Source organism: Elaeis guineensis, unplaced genomic scaffold, assembly GCF_000442705.2.
Source record: "Elaeis guineensis isolate ETL-2024a unplaced genomic scaffold, EG11 Super_Scaffold_1000033, whole genome shotgun sequence".
Classification (NCBI taxonomy): Eukaryota; Viridiplantae; Streptophyta; class Magnoliopsida; order Arecales; family Arecaceae; genus Elaeis; species Elaeis guineensis.
Genome location: NW_027332424.1, coordinates 9,394,915 through 9,421,523, shown reverse-complemented (window position 1 = coordinate 9,421,523; position 26,609 = coordinate 9,394,915).

Below are 26,609 nucleotides of genomic sequence, written 5' to 3'. Positions count from 1 at the left end.
CACTGGTGTGGGCATCCTAGTAAACTCCGAAGGGCCAGCCTCAGTATCAGGAATAAACTGTGTATCTGGTGATGCTGCCCTGAAGTCATGTACAGGAGAAGATGGACCTTCTTCTTCTACTCTGCCTTCAGTTCTATCTTCAGTTCTTTCCTCAGCTCTCTCCTCAGCTCTTTCTTCAGAGCCCTTGATCCAACCACCAACAGTCTTTGTAATTCCCATTCGGTGCAGGCTGTGTTGGTTGAAAGTGTCCACATGTGAGAGCTTGGTAGGTGTCTCCCCCTCACAGCTAACTCCAAACCTCCTAAAAACTCTAGTAAGGGCCATACCATAAGGCAAGTGTGCCTTGGATCTATTCAAAGTTTCTCTCATGGCCTCTATCATAAGTGCAGGGAGGTTTAGGGGGGTCTGAGTGATGATATGAAACATGACACATACATCTCTGCCAGATAGTAAGTCATGTCTACCACTCCTAGAAAAGAAGAGTTTTGTTACAATCTGATGCAGGACCCTCATCTCAATGGACAGTAACTTTGCTTCCAATCTGTTTAAACTTCTTGAAAAAGCTTCTCCTAAGATAATTCTGATCCCTTCTTCTTTAATTGGGAGTTCCATATATGAGTATCCTTCACTAGGCAACTGAAGTATTTCTCCCAATATCCTAGAATCCAAGCATATGTCAATTCCCTTGACTGTTGAAGTCACTGACCCATTTCCATAATTTAGGTTCTGGTAGAACTCTCTGACTAGATCAACATAGGTGACTTCCTTAAGAGAGCAATAAAGTTCCCATCCTTGATTTTTGATCTTGGTAGCAAAAGTAAAGCCTTCTTTCTCAAAGAACCGAAAATCTATATTTTTCCCGGTTTCAACTTTTCTATCAGAAAGAGGATTTACACTGGGGCTTATGGAGGATTGAGAGGGACCTTGAGCAGGTACTGAAACTGGATCGGGAACACTGGAAGACTGAGCATGCCTTTTCTTTCGGATAATTTCTTCAAGCTCTCGGATTGATTTCCTTCTTTGGGGAAGTTTCATCTTTGGAGCCATATCCAAAAAGTAGCAGACAAGAAGACTTGAATTCAGAGGAGGAGGGATCACAAAAGAGTAAAGAAGAATTTTGGTGGAGAAAAGAAGTGAATTTTAAATGAACGATGAAGTTCTAGGGCACGTTCCACCCGCGCCAATCACTGCGAGAAAGCACAGAAAAATCCTTTTCAAGGAGGCGATTTTTGGTGGAGAGAAGGAGGGAGAATTGCCTCAGAATTGATCCTTGGATTTGGAGCAAGAAGAGTTGGAGAGGACGGCTTTCGGAAGAAAGATGATGAGAAGATGAGTCATCTCACGAACAGGGTTTCCCGTTTAAAAACAATGAACCCGATGGAAGTTGGTGGGATTTACAAGTTTGCCATTGAGTCGACTCATGGGGGTCGACTCATAAAGTTCAGAAATTTAGGAAAAATACAAATAAATTCCAAAAAAATTCAAAATTTTGAGAGTAGGAATTTTGCTCAAAGATAAGTTTTTAGAGTGATAAATCTGAGCTTTTGGGACCAGGATAGATGTTGAAAATTGAGCTCTAAGAGTTTTTGACATCTATTCTTTGAAAATTGAGAAATTTCAGACAAATGGATCTAGAACTCCTAGATTTCTCCTAATTTCACAGAATCTATCCTCACTAAGGGCCTTTATAAAGATATCGGCTAATTGATTTTCAGTGCAAACATATTCAAGAATTATATTTTTGTTTTGAACATGTTCTCTTATGAAATGATGTCTTATTTCAATATGTTTAGATCTTGAGTGTTGTATTGGATTTTTAGATAGATTTATGGCACTTGTATTATCACATTTTATTGGTGTTTCATTAAGTTTGATTCCAAAATCTTCGAGTTGTTGCTTAATCCACAAGATTTGAGCACAACAACTTCTGACTGCAATGTATTCGGCCTCAGCCGTAGACAGTGCCACCGAATTTTGTTTCTTGCTAAACCATGAGATTAGATTTACTCCAAGAAATTGACAAGTTCCACTTGTGCTTTTTCTATCTAATTTACATCCAGCAAAATCAGCATCAGAATATCCTAACAAATTAATTTGTGAGTCCTTAGAGTACCATAACCCTATAGTTTGTGTACCATTTAAGTATCTAAGGATTCTTTTAACAGCATTCAAATGAGATTCCTTAGGATTAGATTGATATCTTGCACATAAGCAAACACTAAACATGATATCAGGCCTACTTGCAGTTAAATACAATAATGAGCCAATTATACCTCTGTAGTATTTTAAGTCTACGCTTTTACCTTCATCATCCTTGTCAAGCTTACTTGAGGGACTCATTGGTGTGCCAATTGGTTTGCAGTTCTCCATTCCAAATCTTTTGAGTAGTTCCTTGGTGTACTTGCTTTGGGTGATGGAGATTCCCTCTTTTGATTGTTTGATTTGGAGTCCGAGAAAGAAGGTGAGTTCTCCCATCATGCTCATCTCGAACTCTCCCTACATAAGCTTAGCAAAGTCTTGACAAAGGGATTCATTAGTAGACCCAAAAATTATGTCATCAACATAAATTTGTATAATTAGCATATCATTTTGGTTTCTTTTAATAAATAGGGTTGTATCTACATTGCCTCTTGAGAAACCATTATTTAGTAGAAATTTGTTTAGCCTTTCATACCATGCTCTAGGTGCTTGTTTTAGACCATATAAAGCTTTATTTAATCTAAAGACATGATTGGGAAAAGCATGATTTTCAAATCCAGGAGGTTGTTCTACATATACTTCTTCAGAAATATATCCATTTAAAAATACACTTTTAACATCCATTTGAAATAGTTTGAATTTCATAAAGCAAGCATAAGCAAGTAGAAGTCTAATGGCTTCTAATCTAGCAACAGGTGCAAAGATTTCATCAAAATCAATTCCTTCTTCTTGATTATATCCCTTAGCAACCAGTCTTGCTTTATTTCTAATTACATTTTCATGCTCATCTAACTTGTTTCTAAAGACCCATTTTGTTCCAATTATTGAATAATCTTTAGGTCTTGATACTAAGGTCCAAACATTATTTCTTTGAAAATGATTAAGTTCCTCTTGCATAGCATTAATCCAGTTATGATCATTTTCAGCCTCTTCAAAAGTTTTAGGTTCAAGTTGAGATACAAAAGCACAATGATTAAGTACATCTCTAAGTGAAGAACGTGTTTTTACCCCATGCATAGGATCACCAATTATTAACTCCTTAGGGTGGTTGTGAACATACCTCCATTCCTTGGATAAGTCATTTGTACCTTGAGGTTGTTCTTGAATTTCTTCACCTTTCTCATTTTGTTTGACTTCTTGATCCTTGTCTTCTGGAGTTGCTGAGTTTTTTAAAGTGATCTCCTTCATACCTTCTATTAGTGGATCTGCATCATCAACACCCTCATTCTTCCTTGAAGGAAGATCGTTAGATTCATCAAAGACAACATGTATGGACTCCTCAACTACTAAAGTTCTTTTGTTGAACACTCTAAATGCTTTACTAGTGGAGGAGTAACCTAGAAGGATTGCTTCATCTGATTTTGTATCAAATTTACCAAGTTTTTCTTTGCCATTATTTAATACAAAACATCGGCAACCAAAAACATGAAAATATGCAATATTTGGTTTTCTTCCTTTCCAAAGTTCATAGGGGGTTTTCTTTAAAAATTGTCTAATTAAAGCATGATTTAAAATGTAACATGCTGTGTTAATAGCTTCCGCCCAAAAATATCTTGGAAGGTTGCTTTCACAAAGTATGGTACGGGCCATTTCTTCTAAGGTTCTATTTTTCCTTTCAACTACCCCATTTTGTTGAGGTGTCCTAGGAGCAGAGAAGTTATGGCCAATTCCATTTTCATCACAAAAATTTTCAAAGTCTTGATTTTCAAATTTTGTTCCATGATCACTTCTAATATTTTGAATTGAAAACCCTTTTTCATTAGTGACTTTTCGATGAAATTTAGTGAAAATTTGAAAAGTTTCATTTTTGTGAGCTAAAAAGAAAATCCAAGTAAAACGAGAGTAATCATTAATTATTACAAATCCATATCATTTTCCTCCTAGACTAGTGGTTCTAGTTGGTCCAAATAAATCCATATGTAAGAGCTCTAAAGGTCTAGAAGTTGAAATAGTATTTTTGGATTTAAATGAAACTCTAGTTTGTTTGCCTAATTGGCATGCATCACAAATTCTATCCTTTTCAAAATTCAGTTTTGGCAAACCGAGAACTAAATCCTTTTTAATTAATTTTGAAAGAGAATGCATGCTAATATGTGCAAGTCTACGATGCCACAGCCAACTAGTCTCATTTATTTTAGCACTTAAGGAAACTAGGCATTGCATGTCTAATTTAGTTAAATCATTCAAGTCTACCATATAAACATTGCCATGCCTATGTCCTATAAATTTAATGCCATCGTTAATAGGACTTGTCACAATGCAAACAGATGATTCAAAACTTACTTTATACCTTTTATCACAGAATTGACTAATGCTAAGTAAGTTATGCTTTAAACCTTTAACTAGTAAAACATTCTCAATATATTTGGAGGGAGTGATACCAATGTTATCTATCCCGATGATCTTTCCTTTGCCATTATCTCCAAAGGTGACCATCCCTCCATCCTTAGCATCAAGCGTGATGAATTGTGATTCATCACCAGTCATGTGTCTCGAGCATCCGCTGTCAAGATACCATTTCCTGTTTCCTTCTTGGGATGCTAGACACACCTGCAAGCACAGATCAAGTTTCTGTCTTAGGTACCCAAGCTTTCTTGGGTCCTTTCAGATTAGTCAGAATGGTTCCTTTTGGAACCCATATTTTCTTTGTGTTTGCATATTTGTTAATAAGACATGTGTATGATTTATGTCCTATTCTTCCATATTTAAAACAAGTAATATTTGTAGACTTTTTGCTTGAATAATTTGCATAAATATCCTTCAGAAATTTTTGTTTCTTCAGGGGTTTATAACCAAGTCCAGCCTTATCATATATAGCTTTCTGATTATCAAGGATCATATTTAGCTTGTTTGAACTTAAGGTGAACTTATCTACTATAGATTTCAGCTTGTTCATTTCATCCTTTAAGTTTTGATTTTCTTGAATCAAGGTGAATTTTTTAATTGAAAGATTTTCAGCTTGTTTCACTAAGGACTGATTTTCCAATTTCAGTTCTTTGTTTTTCTTCCCTAGTTTCTTTAATTCATCAATTGAATCATAGAATGCTTCATGCAATTCTTCAAAAGTAAATTCACTAGTGGATTCAGAAGTTACCTCATTTTTATGTGCCATCAGGCACAGATTGGCTTGTTCTGTTGAGGTTTCCTCGTCGGAGCTTGAGTCATCACTCGCACTCCAGGTCGCCATCATTGCCTTCTTTTTGAACTTCTTTGGACCTTTCTTCAATTGTGGACATTCGGATCTGAAATGTCCTGGCTTCTTGCACTCGTAGCATATAGGGGTTTGATCTTTCTCCTTTTCTTTGCTTTGATCCCCTTTTGTGAATTTCTTTCTCATCCCCTGTTTCCTTTTTCTTAGAAACTTCTTAAATTTTCGGGTGATGAGAGCCATTTCTTCATCCTGATCTTCATCTTCAGAGTCATCCGTTTCATAATCAGGCGAAGTTGTGGATTTGAGGGCAATGGTTCTTTTCTTTTTGACTTCATCCTCTTGATGTTGCTTCATGCTAAGTTCATGAGTCATCAAGGATCCAAGAAGCTCTTCTAGAGGTAGAGTGTTCAAGTCCTTTGCTTCTTGGATGGCAGTCACCTTGGCTTCCCAAGTTCTTGGCAGTGACCTGAGAATCTTCCTTACAAGTTCACTATTAGTATAAGATTTGCCAAGACTCTTTAAACCATTGATTATATCAGTAAAACGAGTAAACATAGCAGTTATGGACTCATCATGCTCTATTTTGAACAATTCATATTTATGTACAAGCATGTTTATTTTAGACTCTTTTACTTGATTTGTTCCCTCATGGGTGACTTCTAACCTATTCCATATTTCTTTAGCAGATGCACAAGTAGAAATGCGATTAAATTCACTAGTATCTAGTGCACAATAAAGAACATTCATGGCTTTGGCATTTAATTGTGCCAATTTTTTGTCAACCTCATCCCATTCTTTCTCGGGTTTGGTTGACTCCTCACCATCTATAATCTTGGTGGGTGTGTGAGGACCATTCACTATGATACTCCACATATCATAGTCGAGTGCTTGTATGAAAATCTTCATCTGAGCTTTCCAATAGGTGTAATTAGACCCATTGAAAAGTGGAGGTCGGTATGTTGATTGCCCCTCGGCTAGAGAAGTTCCAACATGGGTTGCCATAGATCTTTGGCTCTTTGATTGTTAGATCAAAGAAGGGCTAGAGCACCGGCTCTGATACCACTTGTTGCCCAGCTATGCAACCCAAGAGGGGGGGTGAATTGGGTTTCTAAAAATTTTAAGCCCAACAGATAACTTATGAAGAACAAAACAATGGCTTTAAATCAATATTAATTACCTAAAGCAGTATTGCAAGGATATAATAAAGAAATAAGATAAAGCGATAAAGCACACCACAAACACAAGGATTTATAGTGGTTCGGTGCTAACCTTGCACCTACATCCACTCCCCAAGATCCCACTTGGGAATTTTAATCCACTATCCTTTGTATTCAACCCGAATACAAAACGTCGGAAACTCCGACACTAGCTATCCCAAGCTAGAACACTTATTTTCCGGGTACAAGTAAACCCAAAACACTCCGATTTCAGGTTCGGATCAACCTTTTCTTGTTTTGGAAATCCTCCAAACACAAGAACAAAAACTCACAAAGAGTTAGAAAATTTAGAGCACAGATTAATACAATAACAGCTCCTTAAATGAGCAAATATAATAATAAAAGCTTTACTCAAATGAAGAACCCCTTTTTCAGATTTTCTCAAAGTGGATGAACGTTTGAATGCTTGAGAAGAGGTTGATTGTTGATTGAAGATCTCTTGAAAGCTTTGAACAATCTCTAGATCAAGGTTGAAACAATAGTCGTGAAGAATTCTCTCCTTGAAAGATCTTGCTTTTCTCTTTAACAATCTCTCTGCTATATTGTGGATCCTCTCTCTTTTTCTCTTTGGATTTTTCGTTGATCTCAGGCTTTTTCTTGCAAATTTTGGATCCTTTCTTCTATTCTTCTCTTCTTCTCTACTTCTCTTCTCTCTTGATTTCACGTTTGATCCGCTATTTAATCTGCAATTTCTTTCACCATTTAAAGCATTTTGTAGCATTAGAAGCAAGAGAAAACAATTTAGGTAGATAAAGAGCCGTTAGAGGATTTTTAGGAAGCATAAATGGCAATTAAAACGGACAAAAAAATAGCCGTTGCTGACAATTCCCGTCGCAGGGGTCGACTCATGAGTCGACTCATGCTTCAGGGGTCGACTCATGAGTCGACCTCTGTTGCAAAAACCAGAGAATGCGTTTCTGGAAATTCTTGGCTCAAATTAGCAGGGGTCGACTCATGAGTCGACTCATGCCTTGTGGGTCGACTCATGAGTCGACTCACAGGTCGTGCCAAGCCAGAAAACTAGCGTGCCAAGGAGAATTTTTGCGTGCCAATCAGCTCACAGTGCCATGAGTTGACTCATGAGTCGACTCATGCACTTCAAACCTTCATAACTTCAAAAATATAAGTCCAAACACAATGAAATTTTTACCAATAGATTTCAAATCATTTGTTCTACCAAATGGTACTATCAAATCAGGATTTTAGTAAAATTATGATTTTGCCCTTGAAGAGCATAAGGACTTTTTCATTTTAAAATTATTTGTATCCCTTCAATCTGCTTTGTAATCATCAAAATCAATCTAGGAGCAACATCAACAATGAGCATACCTTCTGAAGGTTTATTATCCTTCTTGATCTTCAGGCTCTTCAGGTACAGCGGAGAATTTTTCTTCCAGTGATTGTCATTCTGACAATGGAAACATTTTTCTTTGTCTGTAGCCTTCTTCGGAGTCTTCTTCTTCAATTTCTTCTCCTTCTTCTACTTCTTCATAGACTTGTTCTTCTTCTTTTCAGAAGACTTTCTCTTGAAGGAAGGTGCCTGCTCCATAGCAAGAATGAAGCCCCTTGAACTCTTTAAGATTGCCTCAGTAGTAGCCAACATGTTGACAAGTTTGGATAGGATACAATCCAACTTGTTCATATGATAGTTTACTATAAATTGACCACATGAACTAGTAAAGGATTGTTGGATCAGATCTAATTGCAATTCCTTCTGCATCATCATATTGAGCTTCTTAAGCTCTTCTAGATCCTTGATCATAGTCATAAAGTGATCGTAGACCGACTGTTCCTTACGTATTTTGGAGTTGAAGAGTCTCTTCGACATTTCAAAATGCACAGTGCAGCTCTACTCAGCATACAACTCTTATAGGTGAGTGATCATAGCCCTAACAATTAGCATGTGCTCATGCTGACTCTGTAACTCATTCATCATAGAGGTCAGTATGTAGTACTTGACCTGATTATCATCATTCGTCTATTTTTCGTGTGCTGCCCTCCATTCAGCACTTGGATGGCTTGGCATAATAGTGGGGTCCTGGTCGAGCACATACTCTATTTTCTCTGATATCAAGACTATCTGAGGTTTCTGAGCCAATCTTGAAAGTTATTTCGATCAAATGGTTAACTTTAGGATGCGGACTAAAGGGTTTAAAGCTGACATGGTTAAATTACGAGAGTAAAGATTTTAGTTAGATATTTATACTTAATTTTATATTTATTCTCAAGACTTTAAGAAATAAATAGGCTCTCACTATTTTTTAAGATCTCTCACACTTCTCAGGTGGAGAAACGAAAACCCTAATGCAACTAGATTTCTAGTGGGTATTGCTGTCCTACCGATGAACATGCACCTTATCTGACAGATATTGGTAATACGTATACACTGATGAGTAGATAACTCTTGTTCAATGCTTCTCAAGTATGTTGCAATGATTGATCTCTAAGTCATGCAGGCTCACCTGACAGATATTAGCTACACTCCTTAGTTAAGTCAGACCCACCATTCAATACAAGAGTGAAGCCATCATTAGGTCCCTCACTTGACAGATATTAGGTCCAACCCCATCATCACCTGCAGCAACTCTTTGCTATAGAGTAATTGTGTGTTCTCGATGTAACTGAACCACTATGACCAGCAGAGAATAATCAACACAGTAGCATGCCCACACATCTACAATAGTGAAAGACCATGAGATTTAATATATGCGAGGAGATTTTGATTTAGATCTCATCTAATTAGTCATCACTATGACTAGTCTAATTGGAATGGGCAGAACCAAACCACCAAGCAACCTTATTCAAGATCCAATCACCAAATTAGTCAGGTAAATAGAGATCGATGGGAGGCTCCCCCTTGAAGGATCAAGGGTCCTAATAAAATAACCATCTTTCAAGTACTTATCTTAGACATCAATTGATCAATTAGTTTCAAATAGATTAGCTTAAGTGATTCAGGCTTGAGTCACTAAACTGAATCAGATCTTTGGATCAATCATTTTAACATATAGATGTCAATCGACTTGACCAACTATAACTATTGGTTTGATCCTGAGCACTCTTAACCTAATCCTAATCAACTCTTGACTCGATTTGATCAACTGCTCAAATCGATTAAATTCCATCTTGTTCAAATTGAAAATCCTAGGTGTAATTTAATTATTAGACCTAATCTGATTTATCCATGTCCAATTATCATGCATTAACTTAAATTTTATATCTTAATTTTTAATTTTAGATCTAAATTATTTGCATGAAATTATATTTTATAATCTCAAAACTAATTTTCAGATCTAAATTAATCTTTCATATATCTTATACATGATTGTAGATCAGATCTAAAACTGTTCAACATCGATATAGGACAATCTTTGCAACATAAGTGGTAAACTTTATGCTAGGATAACCTTATAGTATATCGATGTCGAACTAATTAACATATATAAGATCTAAACTACTATTCATACATCTTATATATGAATAAATCAGATCTTATCATAAAAATACTTTTTACATGTATTAATTTCAGATCTAATCATAACAATTTAGATCTAATCATATCAATCCAAATCTTATCATATAAATTCAGGTTTAATCATATGACTTCAGATTTGATTAGAAATAGATCTCATCTGATTGAAAATTAGATTTTCAATTTATTTTTCAATCATATAAACTCATGGCTTTGATATCACTATTGAATTTTGAGGTGTCATGCAAGTAGAATTTTTGAAAACTATTTTAAATATACAGCGAAAGTTAGATTAAAATTACTTTTTAATCTATGCATGTATAGATCTAATCTAATACCGATGGATCTAGTTCATATGATGAAAAATAAGAGAAGTGCATCTAATTTTATAAAAAAAAATAATCTGATGATCAGATCACCTATTTGAATCGTAAAATCTTTCTTCAGATCTGATCTAAGGATGTCTATAGGTTCTGTTGAAAATCGCACATGCATTCGGCCTCTACAAGTATCCACACGGACCTAAAGCAAATCAGAAGCATTGAAGACCATTGAGGTGCTAGCTCTCTTTCAGATCTCTACTTTGCTAGTTTGGATCTGATCTCCTTCTTCGACTATCATAGAAGAATATTGCAGGATCTACATGCACTGCTGTCGTGCAGCACTGGAGGAATGCCAAGAAGGACTAGAAGAACTCCTTCGCTTTTTTCATTTCTTTTCTGATCTCTCCCTCTTTGATTTCTCTCTCTAAGTGGCCGACCAGAAGGGGGCTTTGGACGTGTGGATAGTGGAAGGAGAAGGGGGTGGCATAAGGTGGAAACCCTAGCTTGCTTGCTTGATGTTATGATCACCATGCCCAAACACCCATCTTTTTATAGATGGTAGCCAAGGGATGGGATAGAGTTCAGTTAATTTCAAACTCTTATCAGATAAGAGCTTGAGTTTAAACTTGAACCAACCCAACCCAATCAGATAAGGAAAGAGAAACCTAAGGAAGAGGGGTGCCCTCTCTTTTTTTTGTCGCATGCCAAAGGAGGGGGTGTGCATCCCCATGCGTGCCCCTCCTTTCTACTATGCGAGGAGAGAGAGTCCTAGTTTCACTGGACTCTTGCATATTTATCCAATTAGGCTTAATCTAGACTCAATCTGAGTCGATAGGAATCTGATTTGAAGCTGATTCGTTCAAGACTCATTCCTAATCCAATTAGAATTTAAATCTTAGATCTAGATGTCTAATTAGACTTAATTAAGTCAAGCCTAATAAATTAAATTTGATTTAATTATTTAGAACTTGTTCTCCAACTTGATCTCATCAAATTGGATTGCAATAATTGAATTAGATCCTCCTTGCTAACTATTAGCTGATCTTGATAATTTGATCATGATCTGATCATTTAGTCTGATCAAACTCTTTTATGTGTGAAGCATAGGTTCTATTCTATCTGATAGTAAGATATACCATGATCTCTATTATAGTATCATCGAAACATCTTTCATAGATTGAAATATTTTCAACTCTCACTCATTAAGTATCATCGATCCAAAATGATCCAAGTGAACTCTCATAATCCATTAGTAATGTCTAGCAGCATATTGTAAGAAAGCAGGGTGGTTTCATCATTTAGTTTAAAATTTTCTAAAAAGTTTTATCAGCAGAAATAAATAAATTAAAATATTTTTAATTTAATACACATACTAGATCTGATCTAAAAATTATGTTTAGGATCTTGACATGAACATATTACCTTGATCTAAAATCTAAAAAGTAAAACAAACATTAGTAAAATAAAATGAAGATCAAATCTCCATACCTTCGGATCCTACGGATGTTCGGAGTTTCGATTGTAGTCGTGCACGTGTCCGACCTCTATTGGTATCCACATGAAGATGCCTTATCAGAGTATCAAGATCATCGATGTGCTAGCACCTTGCAGATCTCGCTCCTCAGCCTTGAATCTGAATCTCTTTCTAGATCTCGAAAAAGATGATCACTGCGCGAACTCCTTCGTGCAGATCTAATGAGATCTAAATCAGATCACAAAGAAGGAAAGAAGAACCTTTCTTCTTCTCTTCTTTTTTCTCTTTTTCTCTCTTAGATCTAATCTCCATTAGGTCTTGGCATGGAGGTTGAAAGGAAGAAAGAAGGTTGGGCGTTAGGAAGAAGTTGTGCGGTAAGAAAGAAAACCATCTCCAAAATAGTGCACGCCACCTCACTTCTCAAAATTTTTATCACACAAAAAATTATCCCATGCTCCATTCTAATCAGATTAAAATATCTTCTTGATAATATATCTATTTAAATCAAATTTAGATAGATATCTTGATGTGAGAGAGTCCCAGAAAGATGGGGCGCCAACTATTGGTGCCTCTCCATCCTTCACACGCACAAAAACAAAAGGGGGTGCATCTCCACATGTGCCATCCCCTTTTCTATGTGAGATCTAGAGAGAGAGAGTCTTAGAGAATTTGGGCTCTATGAGTCATCATGAATTTGATTCAAATTTAATCTCAATCAGATTCAAATCGAGTCAAATCGAATCGAATTCGAAAGGCTGTCAAACCTGATCCTATCAAGGTTGAAATCTAAATCTGATTTGGATAATTTAATCTAATTAATATTAAATTAAATTAATCTTAATTAAATTAAATCTGATTTAAATTAATTAAGACTTGATCCATAATTTAATTAGTCCAAAATAAATTGCAACACTTGCAATTAAGTCCCTGCACTAATAATTAGCAGTTATTAAAACTGTAATACTTATAAATTAACAGTTTCTAAAATTCAAACTGTCAATTCGATTGATAATTTGAATATGATCCAAATCATTGATCAGGTCATGCTCTTTTTATATGTGACCCTTTAGATTCTATTCTATTTGATAGTGAGATATATCGTGATCTCCATCATAGTATCATCCAAATTTCTTTCGATGGGTTAGAACGATTCCACCTCACCTCAACAAGGATCGTTAATCCAAATGATCCTAGTGAGTTCTCACGATCTATCAGTGATGCTTAGCAGCATGTAGTGGTAACCCAACAGAATAGAAGAGATGAACTCCTAGGTATAGTTATCGTATGATATAATCCTTCTATCGTGAGTTCTGACTAGACGGAGGTCATGGAGAACTAGTCAAACTCCATCATCAGTCATATGTCAGATTGGCTCGACTCGAGTTCATTTATAAATTTTATAAAATTTTTTTTAGTATTCACTCTTGCTTTAGTCAGAGACTTTCTAAACTCAGTCTTGCAAATCGCATAGGACCACTCCTTTTTTACTAAGGTCAATAGATTCCATCAAGATGCATCCTACTCCAAACAGCGAACCTGAACCTACAATAGCCAACATACACCACAAAGATCTGAATGACTAAGGATCAAGAGAATGTGCAGTCAAACTAAGTAGCCTCACTTGAATAGCCAATATACCACAGATTAAAAGATCAGTCACACTATTACAGCATTGAAAAAATTACTAATGAGTGAGTAGACATTCAAGTGGTTTCTCATATTGATCACGCTCAGTGCAAGTTGTTCTCTAACAACCACTTGCACTCTTACCCAAGTGTCTCCACACCACAAACTCGAGACTCATTTGCCCAAAAGAAGGTGATCCGTACATCGATCTTGAATGAATTGATCATTGTCCTCCATGACGATCCTTCGATCGAAAGTATTTAGAAATTAATCACTAATGATGTATATTCAAATTTTCAACACCTTGAAAATATACAAAATTATTTTTGTTAATTTTTAGGATAAATCATGGACACATATAACATGATTGGTTAAAAAAAGTGCTTGTCAAGTATAAAATATGCCTTAGAAAAAGGTATGTGTTCGTCAAGATTGACTTCTAGGGTACACATCTAACAAACTCTCACTTGCACTAAAGTCAATTTGCCATATACCTGAGCTCCATCTTTTGAAAATAGGCTTCGATATTAGCTGCTAAATGACTCGGCCACCACATCCTATGTGGAGTCTACTCTCTGCACCTCCATGTATTTCTACTGGAGGTAATTGCACATATCCCTACTCTATGTGTATGGACTTCTGGTGATATCTTGGTCTCTTAACGAGGGCTATGGACCATTATCTTTGCAATACAATGTCATAGCATCCAATGGTATGACATCCAATTTTGCAAATATCATAAGAATCAGAACGTATCCTGCACATCTATAGTATATTTATCTTTCATTGGTCGATTGCCTGGAACCCTTCCAACATACCAAATCAACATAACTTAAAAATACATGCTGATGTAGATATTCTACCATCAGCATCAGTATATCCTCCCACTCTTAGCTCTAACTGTTCTTCAAAGATGAGAAATAATTCTTTAGTGCTTCTCAAGTATTTAGGAATATTTTTCACAGCAATCCAATGCTTCTAGCCTAGATTCGACTAATATCTGCTCGACTCACAGCAAGATATACTAAGTACATTGCATGACATACACCCATACCTAAGAGGATAATGGATCCCTGTTGGAGGTTTGCTGAATCCTTTCAGTACCTCTTCTATGTACTTGTCTGCGAAATCGTAGGTCTTTGATAAGAAAATTCTATATACAATCATATCATAACCGATGTCAGCATGGGATCCTCTTACTGATCTTCATGTAACTACATGATTCCTTCTTGTTTTTGATAAAATCAAATAATTTGATCACATCATTAAAATGACTATTTCAACTCCAAGATTTTAGCTTAAATCCATAAATAAATTTTTACAGTGTGATCTCTATCACTAGAAGTAAAATCTATAGGCCATTGTAAATAGATACCTTCCAAAGATATCCATTTAGTAGGGCCATCTACACATCTATTTCTTAGAGTCGATGTATAGCATTGCTTCGTTGTAGATTTCAAAATCATCCCTATGTTCCCAATCTCTCTTGAGAAGTACTTTCTTTGAATCTTTTGTGAGAATACCAAGTACTTCTCTAAAGAATGAGAGATCCTACTAGATCTACGAGGTGGAGGAGGTACTACATATACTGACTCATCTTAAATAGGTTTTATAGGTCTTGTGATTCATTATTCTTTAGAGTCTCTCTCTTTGAGTTCATTCTCTCACTATTTTCAAAAAAATAGTATGATTGCTCACAATCACATTGTGAACTACTAAGAAGAAAAAAGTGACATCCCAAATCTTTTTTTTTTGATACTCCATAAATGAGCTCTTACAGACCTATGCTCTAACCTATCCATCATATCATATCTCATACGGTGTGGTGAAACCATCTTTAGAATGAACCTAATTTAAATTTTAGAAATTATACCTTGTTCCTAAAGAAATAATAGTTAAATTAGTGATGTTCATGATGGATCGGATCATATCTTATATAGTGCCATTGTTTCTAATAGATATCCCGTTGGACTGAGGTGTACAAGGAGAATTTCATCATGAAATTATGCTATTCTCTTTAGATAATCGATAAATTTTTTATTTGGTATTATATCTTCGATCTGATCGAAGTACCTTGAGAGTTTTTCTGATTTACTTTTCTACTTTACATCTGAATTTTTTGAACCTTTCAAAGTCTTCAGATTTGTATCTCTCATATATATACCTATACCATGACTGATCATTGGTTAAGATGATGAAGTAGAGATAATCTCCTAGTCTGACTCATTAAATGGGCCATGTACATCGTATGTGTAATAAGGTAAGTATCTTAGTGGTCCTATCCCTTTGTCCCACAAAAGACAGCTTGATCATTATGAAGAAAAAAAAGGTAGTTCAAAGCATGTATTTTTAAAATTTTACAGAAATAATAAAAGATTAAATATTTTAATCTTCTAAATATCTTAGATCAGATCTAAACTATCATTAAGATCTATGACATAAAAAATTTATATATAAATCTGAAATAAAATAGAAAACTACATCGATCACATGGATGTCCTGAATTTGATCTAACCTTTAGATTATGTCGGTAGAGTTCAGAACTCATCACTTTTTCGGGTTGATGATCTCCACTGCTAGTAAGATGGTATGAAGCTCTCACTAATGTAGCAGCGCACAAGCATCCGACCTCTACGGATGGTCCACACGAAGCTCCTCAGACGATCAGCCTCGCAGGAGTGCTAGCTCGCACAGTCGCTTCTGATGGCAGATCTGACTTGATCTCCTTCTTCGATCACCTCAACCTTTTTGATGTCGAAGATGGATCAGAGAAGGATGCTGGATGGTGAAGAAAAATTTAGATGAAGACTCTCTTCTCTTTGATTTTTTCCTCATCCAAAAATCTAGAACAGTTCTAGGTCTCTCACCCAAGAGGAGAACGGTCTCCTCTTTTGTTCACCCAAGGAGGAAGAAACCCACCCAATCCTCACATCCAAAGAAGTATTTTTGACCCTATTTCTCTTTGGTATCTCATGGTGAAGAGCTCTCTTCTTTTGGCACACAAAATTATGGCCTTTTTATGGTTGGTACAAACCAGATAAAACAAGATAAGGGCTGGAGTTTGTTGCAATTCAAATCTTTTGAATTTCAATTTGACTCTAACTTTTTCTCACCCTTATCTAACTTAAAGAGAGACTTACTCAAAGAAAATTAGATAAAAAATTAATTGGAAGACTCTTTTCTCATACACAATAGATCCCTTCAAAAGCAGCCAACGTGTGGAAGGATATGGATAAGATTTTAAGTTGAAATTCAAACTAATTTGAATTCAAATCAAAACCAACCAATTTCTATCCTTAATGAGGACAAAAGAAGATTATTTTTTATTTTTCACATACAAACTGATTTTGTTGCGTGAGAAAAGGATGTGAGATAATTTAGGTGGCAAAGGGATAGAGTCCTACTCATTTGGGACTCTAGGGTTTAACCAATTGATTTCTTTCAAACCCAATCCAATTAGATCCAAATAAAATATGTGAACCTAATCTAATTAGGCTCTTATAATCTTAATTAAATTTGATCAATAATAAATTAATTAGCCATAGATCTAATCAAATCAGGATCATTTCTTCCTTACCGATTAGGTCATCTCATAACCTAATCAGACTTGACTGATTGAATCAAATTCAATCAGACTTGATCAGACTTTAATGCTCAATCAAATTGAGCTAATTAGTGATCTAATCACTAATTAATCTTTATTAAATGATAGAGTCCAAGTCTAGTGGGACTCTTTCTAGAGTCCCTTCCAGTGGACTTCAGAGTCCATCAAGTGGGACTCTTCACCAGAGTCTCCGTTGACTGAGACTCTTCAATTAGCCATGTGATCAGAGAAAACTTTAATGTGTGTGACCCATAGTTCGAACCTAAGCTGTAGCATAGAAACTGATTCTTATACCAATCGGAGTAACCATCTAGCAATGGTACCCGAGTCCGGATAGATCGAATGTATGCTAAGCAACACTCAAGAATCTATTTGAATATAGTTACCGTATAATTCATCCTTTGACCCAAATGCTCAAGGTGACCTAGGGTTTAACTGCCAACCCTGATATGGTCATCCATATTTATTTCAATTTTAAAATCATCACATGGATTACTCGATCAAGATTTTACTGAATTGAAACACACTGATACATTAACTCCTACTTATTCGAAGGATCAATTCATCTTGACTCACACACCGACTTCACAAGTACTTGACTATTCCAAAATCTTTCATCGCTGAATTAAAAATTCAGATAGTCTGGCACCAAAGCATAGTGAGTTGCTTGCAAGTCACGTGGTGATCTCAGATCGGAGGGACACTTATACCTATATCCCTTCGGAGTGACTCTTGACAGCAGAGTGCTCCGGAGTTGGTCACGTTCAGTGAAATGTACTCCTATATTTACCTGCATGCATACAGCATCTCCAGCTCCTTGGTTAAGAGGACAACCAATCTATATGGCACACAAGACCTACACTTGATATGTCTATCATCCTAGTAATAGCATATCATTTGGTGCAAACTCATTTAAGGACTAAATGATATATCCTCCTATATCGAATCAAATAGTCCTAAGGACTTCATCACATAACAGGAGTTCAAAATGAGATGTACACAGTGATGAAAAATTAAATAATATTTATTAATTCAATAATTTATATACAATTACAATGATAAGCACAACGTCAACAGACTGACGATTGGACTTTGGAACAATTTCAAAACTCCACTTGGACTAAAGCCAATCGATGCAGTATCGTATACCATCTTTGATTTGTAGTCTTCGAACTCTTGACTCGAGGGCTTTAGTAAATGGTCGGTCAGTTTCTTTTTTCATCGATCTTCTTGAAGCTCGACTGTCACCTCGATCCACGATCTCTCGGACAGGTGGTAGCGAGTGAAAATGTGCTTGGTCCACTGATGTGACTTCGGTTCCTTCGCTTGAGCAATGGCACAGTACTGTCGCAGTACAACAAGACGGGCCATCAAGGGAGGGTGCCACTCCGAGCTCGTTGATGAACTTTCATAGCCACACAGCTTCCTTGCAGCATCGGATGCGCGATATATTCTCCTCACAAGTAGAGTCGGCCACAGTGTGCTGCTTGAAACTTTTTCAGCAGATTGCTCCACCTTTAGGTATAAATATATCCGACATACTCTTACTGTCGTCATGATCCGACTGAAATTGAGTCTGTAAACCCAAAGTTTTAAGTCAGATTCTCCATAGATAAGCCACTGATCCTTAGTATTTCTCAAATACTTAAGGATGGTCTTTACGACCTTCCAGTGATTCTCACCTGGATCGGACTGGTATCTGCTCACTACTCCTAATGAGTATGCCACATCCAATCGCGTACATGTCATGGCGTACATAATAGATCCACATCGAAGCATATAAATTCTACTCATATGCTCTCTCTCTTGAGGAGTTGTCGACAATCACTCTTCGAGAGAGAAATTTTTGACCTATCAGAAGATAGCCTTTCTTGAAATTCTCCATGCTGAACTTTTCAGACAGTATCAATATACGTCGATGGATAATCCAAGCAACCTTTTAGATCTATCTCTATAGATCTTCATCCCAAGGATGAAGGATGCTTCTCCCAAGTCTTTCATGGAGAACTGTGATGACAACCAAACTTTTATTCCTGTAATGTAGGATGTCATTCTCGATTAAGAGAATGTCATCGACATACAAAAAAAAAATACTACCATAGAGTTATTAACCCATTTGTATATGCAGGGTTCCTCTCCATTCTTAATGAAGCCATAATTCTGATCACTTTATCAAAATGCATGTTCCAACTCGAGATGCCTGCTTAAGTCCATAGATGGACCTTTGAAGCTTGCACACCTTAGACTCATCTTGGATATGAAACTTCAGGTTGTATCATATACACCTCTTCTTCTAGCTCTCATTTAGGAAGGCTTTTTCACATCCATTTGCAGATTTCATAGTCTAGATGTGCTGCTATCGCAAGCATAATCGAATAGACTTGAGCATTGCCACAGGAGAAAATATCTCATCATAGTCAATACCATAATGCTGACGTAACCCTTGGCAACCAGATGGGCTTTATAGGTCTCCACCTTTCCGTCTGCCCTTTTCTTTTTGAAGATCCACTTACACCCTATGATTTTATCCCTTCAGGTGGGTCAACCAATGTCCATACATTTTGATTTTCATGGACTCCATTTTGATTTCATGCTTCAGCCACTTATCGAGTCAGACCTCTGCATCCATCCATATAGGTGATCAGATCCTCATTTTCTCATCGAGTTCAACTGGATCCCCATCCCGGACTAAAAATCATAGTATCTATCTGTTGATGCAGTACTCTACCGATCTCCTTAAAGATTTTTATAATAGTTTCGAATTTGATCTAATCAAGTCCGACTCTATGGTTTACTAGATTGTGTCGTTCTTCTACCGATCGAACTTCATCAAGTTCAATCTTTGAGGCATTAGTTCCTTCACCAAGGAACTCTTTTCTAAAAAGATAGCCTATTACTGATGAACACCTTCTGTTCGTCAGCAAGATAGAAGTAATATCCCTTGATCTCTTTTGGTACCCTAAAATAGATATTTGTCAGACCTAGGTCCAAGCTTGTCAGTTTTTAATATTTGACATAAGTCGGACATCTCCAAATCCTCAGGTGAGAGAGTGCTGGCTTACGCCCTGTCCACATCTCATGTGGTTTTTACTTACAGACTTACTCAAAACTTTATTTAAAATATAACAAGCTGACTCGAGTGGTATTCCAAAAAAAAATCGACAGACTTGCAAAGCCCATCATGGACCGAACCATGTCTAACAGGTTCGATTCTCCTTTTGATACACCATTATGCTGTGGTTTCCAGAGGGTCATTGTGAGAGAATCTCATTCTCTTCTAAGTATGTCAGAAACTCACTAGAGAGGTATTCTCCTCCTCGATCGGATCGAAGAGTTTTAATACTCTTTCAGTTTTTTCTCTACTTCATTACGAATATTTGAATATTTCAAATGATTCTGACTTATGTGTCATTAAGTAGACATGCCCATACCTCGATAGGTCATCTGTAAATATAATAAAATAATAATATCCATCTCTGCACTAGTTTCATAGGTCCACATACATCAGTATGTATCAGACTTAGAACTTCACTGGCTTGCTCACCTTTTTCAGTAAAAGATGATTTGATCATTTTTTCAAGAAGACAGGACTCACAGGTTGGAGTGATTCACAATCACTGACTTTAAGATTTCTCTTGTATCAACCTGTTTATTCTGTTCTTGTTAACATGACCTAACCTACAATGCCAAAGGTAGATATCAGAGACATCACTAATTCTAGGCATTTTTGGATGTGTACATTATACTAACAGATTGTGATAATATGTAAATACATTGTTCAGTTATCCATTCATCACATTAAACCATTCATAATGATATTAAAATTATTTTTTTTATTAAAATTTTATAACCGTACATGGCCAAAAGGCCTACAGAAATAATATTCAATAAAAAAGAAGGACAAAAGTGACATTCACTTAGAATAATTATATTAGACTTGAATACAAGCTTAATAGTCCCTAACGCTAGAACTGAAACTGATCTTCCATCTCCAACATTAAGAATCTTTCCTTCTTCAAATCTCCTACTGACCTGCAGACCCTGCAACGAATTACAAATATTAAAAGGCTTTCGTATCTAATACCCAGATAGTGAATCACAAATTGAAAAATTATAAGGTGTTATCATATAATTATCTTATCCAGCAACAACTTGCTTCTTTCTCGATCTGTTCGGATCCAGAGAGGCAATGTATTGAGGATAATTCTTTTTTCAGTGCCCCTGCTTCTTGCAGTAGAAGCATTCTGCCTGACTCTGATCGGACTTGGATTTCTTGGTCTGACTGGGCTTGGGTGCCCCAGCACTTTGCACCCTTTTTTTGTTCTTCTTGTTCTTCTTTCTTTCTTAAAGGATCGATGTCCAGAAGAAGACCTCCCACAACATTCACGACTCCTTTTGGAGCTGGTGATCCTTCTCAAATTTTGCAGTAACCCAGCAAACCTGGTAGTTAACTGCAGGCTTTGTCATTCAAAATGAGTAAGAAAGGAGGTAGGACTTGGGCAGAGAGTTCAGAATAGCATCTTTTTCCAACTGCTCATGCAGGAAAAGCGAGCTTGCTTAGGGCTCAATCATCTCGATCATGTACAATACATGATCAGTGACTGATGCTCCTTCCCTCATTCGAGCATTGAAGATGGCACAACTAGTCTTATGCCTCTCAACATCGTCGGGTGTGCCAAAGGACTCGTTCAACATTTGCAACATATCCTGTGGCTGAGCATTCTCGAAATGATGGCTAAACTCATCATTCATCACGCAGCATAATACAAGAACATAGTTCGATCGTTGAGCCACTTCTGATAAGTGTCTCTGACGTGCTACGTGCATTCGGAGCTGGCTCCTCGGGTGCCGATCTGTCAATACATACAAGATCCTTCATGCTCCAGGACTATTTTGAGCTTTCGATACCAGCTATCAAAATTTGATCCCATCAATTTATCACTATCTAATAGTGATCGGAGCGACAAGGTGGTGGCATAACTGCAAAAAAAAAATAGAACCTAATTAGTATATGAATTGATTAAGCCTAAAGATATGAATTTTAGTCTAAAGTTCTCTCACTATTTTATTCGAATTGATAGCCTCTACCTTCAATCGAAGAATTACACTAATTCTTTAGTGGGTACTAGAATCCACATGGACTGCACATGGGTCCGAGTGTGGCTCGACCAACCTTTGTATCCCACGGTAGGTTCTTAACCAATTATTTCATCAAATAATTTTTAGTATTCAATTTTCCCAGACACCTCTTCAGCAGGCATGTGGCACCTCCACTGAAGGTTCTGGTTAGGTCCAACCATTAACATGCAGAATTTAGTGTATCTAACAAACGAGTGATCAGCCGAGTGTGGCTCGGCCAACTGACCATCATCAGAAAGATACAACTAAAACAACATATTATGAATGATAATTCTGACAGCCAGATGAGCACCAGCGTGTGGCCTCCAATGATCATCTAAACCATTGGACTCATTATCACCAACTTAATGGGAGGCTATGATCTAGTTATCCCATAACTATTTCATTTTAGGACCTAACAATTTTAGAAGATTTAATTAGTTGAATTGAGAGATGAGATGAGACTTGACCAGTTAATCTTAATCCTCCACTGACTTCACCAAGTCAGATTTAAGAAGATCAGGCATAAGCTGGTCCAGCCAACCAGTCATGAATCCTCCTACTGGCTTCACCAAGTCATAAAGAGGACTCAAGACAAGTTAAACTAGGGACACCTAAATCAGTCATACTGATTTTCTAGTTAGCATGGGTCAACTCCAATCATTAAGTGATCTAATCAAAATATGATTCACTATGTGGCAGGTAAGTGAGATCGATGGAGGGATATGCCATTAACTCGATATAGACTCAATCTATGCGAGTAGCTCCCAATTAATGACCATCGATCAAAGCTACCATACTTACCTTAGACACCAACTGGTTAGTCATTTTCAATTTGATCAACTTATAGACTTGGATTCGACCACGAGCTACGATCAAAGTCCATATTGGTCTAATCAAAGATATGGACTTGACCAACTACAACTATTGAAATTGATCAAGAGAAGAAATTGATCCAATCAGAATTAACTTTTAATTAGATTTGATCAATTACTAACATGTCCATTATCAATGATTTCTAACCCTAGGTCTAACCAGTTAAATGACTTGACTCGAGCTAACCCATTAACCCATGAGTTATGAAATTAATGCCTTAGATCTTTGATTCTCAAATCTAGATCCTTAATTCTCAATTAAGTTTTGGACTGATATGGGTTCGGATTCGATGTTTGAAAATAGTTTTTAATTTTATAAAATATTTTATAATCAATCATCTAATGATCAAAATTTTAATTTTAAATCTAATATACATTATTTAGATCTAAAATAAAATTTTAAAATTTTTTTATTGTTCATCATCATGGAAAAGATCACAGCACCCCTACACGCCATAGGAGATCCCATCGAATGGATAAATAGGATAGTAAAATCTGATTTCTCCTATGACGGATGGCTATGAGGATCTATCCAATAGATTACTATACTACTCAGATTCAAATTAACTATTTAGATCTAATCTAAATAATTAAAATTAATTATATGCAAAAAAATTATGTCATAAGAAACCTTGCTCTGATCCATATGAAGAAAAATGGATAGTTCAAAGTATGTATTTTTAAAATTTACAGTAAATAATAAAAAATTAAATATTTTAATCTTTTAAATATATTTAGATCAAATCTAAACTATCATTAAGGATCTATGATATAAAAAATTTATATATAAAATTTAAAATAAAATAAAAAATTATCGATCACATCGATGTCCTAATTTGATCTAACCTTTAGATTATGTCGGTAGAGTTCAGAACTCATCACCTTTTCATGAGTTGATGATCTCATATTGGTAAGTATGGTATGAAGCTCTCACTGATGTCGAAAGTCGCACAAGCTTCGACCTCTACGGATGGTCCACACGAAGCCCTCAGACGATCAGCCCTCCGGGAGTGCTAGCTCGCAGTCGGCTCTGATGGCAGATCTGACTTGATCTCTTCTTTGATCACTCAGAACTTTTTTGATGTGAAGATGGATCAGAGAAGGATGCTGGATGTGAAAAATTTAGATGAAGACTCTCTTCTCTTTGATTTTTTCCTCACCAAAAATCTAGAACAGTTTAGGTCTCTCACCCAAGAGGAGAACGGTCTCCTCTTTTGTTCACGCCAAGGAGGAAGGAAACCCACCCAATCCTCATATCCAAAGAAGTATTTTTGACCCTATTTCTCTTTGGTATCTCATGGTGAAGAGCTCTCTTCTTTTGGCACACAAAATTATGGCCTTTTTATGGTTGTCGCACAAACCAGATAAAACAGGATAAGAGCTGGAGTTTGTTGCAATTCAAACTCTTTTGAATTTCAATTTGACTCCAACTTTTTTCACCCTTATCTAACTTAAAGAGAGACTTACAAAAATTAGATATAAAATCAGTTGGAAAGATCTTTTTCTCATACACAATAGACCCTTCAAAAGCAGCCAACGTGTGGAAGGATATGGATAAGGTTTTAAGTTGAAATTCAAACTAATTTGAATTCAAATCAAAACCAACCAATTTTATCCTTAATGAGTGACAAAAAAAAGATTATTTTTTAATTTTCTCATACAAACTAATTTTGTGTAGTGAGAAAAGGATGAGACAATTTAGGTGGCGCAAGGGATAGAGTCCTACTCATTTGGGACTCTAGGGTTTAACCAATTGGATTTCTTTCAAACCCAATCCAATTAGATCCAAATAAAATATGATGAACCTAATCTAATTAGACTCTTATAATTTAATTAAATTTGATCAAATAATAAATTAATTGAGCCATAGATCGATCAAATCAGGATCATTTCTCCTTACCGATTAGGTCATCTCATAACCTAATCAGACTTGACTGATTGAATCAAATTCAATCAGACTTGATCCAGACTTTAATGCTCAATCAAATTGAGCTAATTATGATCTAATCACTAATTAATCTTCATTAAAGATAGAGTCCAAGTCTAGTGGGACTCTTCTCTAGAGTCTCCGTCCATGGGACTCTTCAGCAGAGTCCGTCAAGTGGGACTCTTCACCAGAGTCCCGTTGACTGAGACTCTTCAGATTAGCCATATGATGAGAGAAACTTCTAATGTTGTGACCTCATAGGTTCGAACCTAAGCTAGTAGCACAGAAACAGATTCTGTATCAATCGGAGTAACCATCTAGCAATGGTACCCGATGTTCGGATAGGACTGAATGTATCCTAAGCAACACTCAAGAAACCTATTGAATATAGTTACCATATAATTCATCCCTTTGACCCAAATACTCAAGGTGACCTAGGATTTAACTGCCAACCCTGATATGATCATCTACATTGTATTTTAATTTTCAAAATCCATCACATGGATTACTCTGATCAAGATTTTATTAAATTGTAACACACTGATACATTAACTCCTTTTTTGGAGTGGTCAATTCCATCTTGATTCACACACCAACTTCACAAGCACTTCACTATACCTAGAAACCTTTCATCGCACCTATATCCCTTTGAAGTGACTCTTGACAGCAAAGTACTTCGAAGTTGGTCACGTCAGTGAAATGTACTCTTATATTTCACCTGCATACCATACCAGCATCTCCACTCCTTGGTTAAGAGACAACCAACCTATATGGTACACAATGACCTACACTTGATATATCTATCATTCTAGTAATAGCATATCATTTGGTTGCGAACTCATTTAAGGACTAAACGATATTCCTCCTATATCGAATCAAATAATCCTGAGGACTTCATTACATAACAGGAGTTTAAAATGAGATATACACAGTGATAAAAAAAATTAAATAATATTTATTTATTCAATAATTTATATACAATTACAATGATAAGCACAATCATCAACAGACTGATGATTGACTTTGGGACACAATTCCCAACACATTAATCCTCAAAGAGATAGTTCATAGACTAGATATGACCTAACAGTCAATGATCCCAAAGGCCCATTTTCTTTAGCCGACAAATCATTTCTTTTTATACATGACCTAGCTAAAAGAACCATCTATATACTTCAGGTTATTTGGTTCTGAATCTCTTAGACCTAATGGCATTCACTATTTGGCTCAAATAAGTTCATAAATGCATCACAATGCAATGATAAAAACTAAATCCAAAAAGTAATCATCGAGATTAGGTGCCCATGGTTATAGTGCAACTTTTGCACCATTACGACTTAAAAGAGTCACTTCACCTTCCCTCAGCCCTCTTCCTTCCTTAGATCCTATACTAAGTGTGTAATATGCACTAGAGTCTAATGAAAAAGAGAAAATATAAGATTAGATTTGAGCAATTCAACATACCTTCCAAAGACATGTAAATATTTCTTTAGGTTCTCAGGTATGTACCACTAAATTTTTCAAGATCCCTTAGTTACCAACATATTGACCATTTTAGTTAAGGTGCTATATATTTATTCATATAATAGTTTTATAAACTACCTATATGAATCAGAGATTACA